Source organism: Echinops telfairi, unplaced genomic scaffold (assembly GCF_000313985.2).
Source record: "Echinops telfairi isolate 266 unplaced genomic scaffold, ASM31398v2 ScPeMD7_7467;HRSCAF=8505_1, whole genome shotgun sequence".
NCBI lineage: Eukaryota > Metazoa > Chordata > Mammalia > Afrosoricida > Tenrecidae > Echinops > Echinops telfairi.
The window spans coordinates 29,136,615-29,141,309 of NW_022111368.1; the positions used below are offsets into that span (position 1 = coordinate 29,136,615).

The window sequence follows — 4,695 nt, forward strand, 5'->3', positions numbered from 1 at the left end:
TGGCAACAGATGTACAAATGTGTTTGACACAATGGATGGATGTATGGATGGTAAGCGTTGAGCGAGCCCCCAATAAAATGATTAAAAAAAATAAACCATAATAATCATGGTAGCTGGGCACCACTCAGTTCTTCTGGTCTCATGGTTACCGATTCCTTAGATTCGCATTGACTGGTTTTCAGAAATAGATGGCCTGGCCTTTATTCCTAACCTGCCTTAAGTTGGAAGTTTCACTAAAACCTGTTCGGCGTCCTAACAATTCCTAAACCTGTACTTCCGGATGGGTGCTGGCAGCACGGGATGCGCACAGAATTGAACCCAGTTAGCAGTTCATCAGCTAAAAAGCCGGAGTAAAAAAAGTGGTGCAAGCTTTCTTCCTGCAGACAGCACGGCTTCACGTTACACCTCCTCTTCGGTAACGCTCCTGATTCAGGCCCAGGCTCCCGCGCACGCCAGGGTCGGGACTGGAGCACACCCAGGCCTTAGAAGCTCTCCACCCCAATACGGTGAAGTGTAAGGACCACGTCTCCGCCCATAAACTCCAACGCCGGTTGCCGGGGCGGAGCTTCGGGGGCGGGGCCTTATGGTGACCACCAATAGGCGCCAAGCTGCTGGGCGGGCCCGCGCAGGCGGCCCCCCGGAGGGCGGGGCTACGCGCAGCCTCCGGCCCGCCCCCGCCGCTCGGAGGCCTTCTCTCCGCCTTCTGCGCGGCCGCCGGCTGTGGTGACCGAGGGGCCTCGGAGGAGGACGCGGAAGGCCGCCGCCGCCGCCGGGTAAGTGCTGCGTGCCCCAGGCTGCGCCGGCTGCTTCGCGCTCGCTCCCGGTTGCCCCTCCTCCGACCCGCCTCCCTCATTCCCGCGGCTCTGGGCTGCTGCCCCCGGGGGCCGGAGGTGGCTGTGGGGGGTACCGGTCTCGGCGAACGCGGCGTGGCGGCGCGTGGCACGGTTGGGGGGCTCTCCGGTTCCCGCGCAGGCCCGGCTCGGGGCGCAGGTTCCCGGACTGGGCCCCGCTCCGTCTGCTGCTGCCTTCCGCCAGCCGGTTCTGCTCGCCGGGGCTGATGCCGTGGGTTCCTGGCATAGGGCCGTCCAGCCCCAAGACGCGTTCTCCGGCCGAGCCCAGCGGACGCAGCATCTGCGAGCTTCGTGCCCTGGCAGGGGACGCGGTGCGTGGAATTGTTCGTGGAGTTCGCTCAGCTTGACAGTTTGTAATAACAGTGGAAATTCCCGTGCCCGGAGGCGAACACGGTTTAGGATTTCACGGTCTTTCCAGGGCTAAGGTATTTCATGTCAAGTTGTTGCAATGGGCAGCTCTATTCTTCCGGCCCCCAAATAGCAAAGGAATGGTCAGGCTGTTCTGCAGCGCCTGGATGCTCCCACGTGTTAGTGATGAAAGTTGAAAGGCGTGGATGGTGTTCTTGGCTCAGCTCCCAAACTTGTGACCACAAACCGACAACCAGACTCTGAGCGTGCATCGACTCTGGGCGACCCTCTGCGGGTCAGTGAGTGAACTCTGCCTCACTGGGCCTTCAGTGGCTGGCAGTCCCAGAAATAGATCGGCAGACCTCTCTTCGGAGAGGCCTCTGGGTGGAATCAAACCTCCAGCTTTTCAGACCAGCAGTCAGGTGCATTAGCAGTTGGCACCACCTAGGAGCGTGGGCTCTATTTCATGTGAAATGAGAGGTTGGGCTCGATGGGATTTCCAAGACTCCAGTTGCCTGTGATGGGCTTATTTGGGGTGCTGTGTTATAAAAACGATAAGAACTAGGGAAAGGGCAGCTCTGAAAGGAACAAAGGTTTCCGAGAGCACAGACATTTGGAGACTGGTAACACTTGAAGACGGCAGACTGTGAGGGGAACACTGAGTGAAATCGCACAGGCTTACCTAGGATTAATTCTACAAGAGAATCTTGGGGAAGCATTTAGGAACTTGGAAAGTTCGAGCAGTAACTGCAAGAGGTAAAAACCCAAGAAACCAAACTCACTGTCATAGGTCGATGCCAATTTACAGCGACCAGTAGGGCAGGGTACTACTGCCCCTGTGAGTTTCAGAGACTATAACTGTTTATGGGAGTAGTCAGCCCTGCCTTTGAACTGTTGACCTTGCAGTTATCTGCCCAAAGCGTTACCACTAGCCCACCAGGGCTCCTAGCAAAAGAGGCAAGGAGACCACGTGCTGTGTAATCATATTAGAGTTAATGTAGTAGAAAGGATTTGGAATTTTGCACATAGCTTAAATGTTGAGAGAAACTTATGGACTTCGTAGTTTGTGCAGGTGTTACCACCCTGAAACCACTTTGTTTTTTAGTAGACGTATTTCCCCTGTTGGAAATCCTGTATTTATTCTGTATGCCCGTGTTGGGCCATTGTGTATACCTTCAAGTTCGAAACTTGGCTGCTGTGTGATGTTAGGTAAGCCGCTTTACCTCTCTGAGCCTGTGTTTCCTCAGTTCACGACACCAGTTGCATAGGGTCATGGGCATGAATTACAATCCCAAATGTAGCAACAATGCCTGACGTCACACATTCAACACATGACAGCTGTTGTTCACATGTGCTCAAGGCAGCAGAGAGCTAATTGGGGTTTTAGCCGGGCTTAAACAAAGTTAACCGACTCCACGGCAGTGAGTTTTGAGGTTTTTTTTTTTAAGTTTAGTCCTTATACTTAGGTTCTATGATGCTATTCTAGGACTCTAAATTCTACATTTGTTTTAGTTTTGGTCAAAACAGAGTTTCGGAGTGGTGCAAATAGTTAACACACTCACTGCTCACAAAAGAGCTGGAGGCACTTTGTAAGAAAGGCTTGGAAATCAACTTTCAAAAATGTACAAACAAACGCTCCCTATCATTGCGCCAGTTCCAACTCAGAGCAACCCTCTGTAGGGTCTCTCAGTGGGTACACGTTGGCTGCGATCTGTGTGGTTGGCAGTTCAGAAGCACCAGCAGCTTGGGGGAGAAAGACTGGGCTTTCCACTCCCGTGAACAGTGACAGTCTCAGAAATCCATAGGAGTTGGCTGAGTCGGCTTTGGCTCGATGGCAGTGAGAGTGAGCAAATGGCCTCAACGTTCTCCCTTGGAGAGGCTGATGGGTGAGCGCACCCAGGGCTTACCAAACTCAATGTGATCATGTTGACGCATCCCCAAGCCGCTCACATAGGCACATAGCTACTCAGCAATTCGCATAGTGACTCAGAGTGACACACTCAGCAGATCCGAGTTTTGAAATAGTTGAGTGCTAAGGGACTGGGGGAAAGGTCCGACAGGCCAGACCCCTCACTGAGAGGTACCCCAGAAGAAAGATCAGGAAAACAAGCCTGCTAATCTGGGGAGTTCCTGAGTAGTACAGTTAAGTGCTTGACTGACTCCTACTCATGCAGATGTCCCGCAGAAGAAAGCCTTGGCAGTTGCTCTTGGCTCGGAAAGTCTGGAATACTGGTCCACTCCGCAGCACATGGACTTGCCATGGAGGACCAAATGACTTTTTTTTGGGGGGGGGGGGGGCACTGGAGCACAGCAGCCTAAAGTGGATTGCAGTCGGCAGAACTACTTTTACGCTACTTATTTCTGGAATTTCTTCAAAGGCCTACTCGCTTATCTGGTGTCAGGCTTAGATGTCCCCCCCAACCACTTGACTGCTCAGGACACATGGATGTCCCTGGCTGTCTTGCCCTGAATACAGCCAGATAGATACACCACAGTAGCTAGAGTTAGAATGACGTTATGGACTGTGAGTCGGAGAATGCCCCGAGAGAGCCCAGATGCAAAGATACTGGTTTAGTTTACTGTGCACAGTCGCCTCCCTAAAATAACCACAGCCCTGTCACAGGTTGCTCTGCCCAGGACAGCCTCCAGGCACCGGGTCCCCATTCCAGTTGGAGCTAGAACCTTGTCTGGCTGTTTTCCCAGCCACTGGGTCCCCCTGGCTCTACTTTGACCCAATTATTATTTTCTCTCTCAACAAACATTAACTGTGGGAAGGGCCAATAGTCTGCATGGCTGAAGGATCTAATTCTTGCATTCGGAAAGGAAAGAGAAGAGGCAAAACACCATTTTCACCCCCTTTTAAAATTTGTAGTTGAAGACGCAGTAATACAGGCCAAGGCACTGAGTTACTCAAGATAAATCTATTGTGACAAGGCATCTGAATTAAAAAAAAAAAACATTCTATGTGATTGCAAGCCTAAACCATCAGTCCTGACTCTTTGCTGACCCTTTAGGAAGGAGTCTAACTGCACCCAGCGCACATATCTGAGGCTATGGTTTTTCACGGAAGCCGACTCCCTCACCTGTCTCTCCACTAGCTGGCTTCAAACCGCCACCAGGTCAGAACAATCCTGATTCCAGACCATCAGGAAGCAATGCCAGTTTGGGCTCTAGATGAGTGTTTGCATCTGGGGAAGAGCCCAGAGCTGCTTTGGCCTGTAATGCTAGCCAGTATAACTTGTAATGCTAGCCACAAAATCAACTACTAATGTCATGAAACTCAGAATTAGGAGTCACAGGATGGAGCAAACAGGGAGGCGCTTGATTACTAATCAGAGGTTTGCAGTTCATGTACTCCCAGAGGTGCCTTGGAAGAAAGGCCGGGCATTCTGCTTAGGTCACAGCCTTGGAAACCCTATGGAGCGCATTTCTACTGGGGTACACCTGGGGCGTCACCGTGAGGTGGGATAAACTCTGTGTGTGTGTGTGTGTGTGT

At 52.1% G+C, this 4,695-nt stretch overlaps 1 protein-coding gene across 1 annotated transcript in view; it reads left to right on the top strand.

Annotated features, from left to right (window-relative positions):
* The first annotated feature begins 727 nt into the window (after positions 1-727).
* The window catches only part of SLC25A30 (solute carrier family 25 member 30), a 15,066-nt gene continuing 11,098 nt past the window's right edge, over positions 728-4,695 (top strand). The window contains exon 1 of the mRNA XM_013005129.2: positions 728-773. The gene's annotated coding sequence lies outside the window, so the exon portion shown is untranslated. The remainder of the gene's footprint in view (positions 774-4,695) is intronic.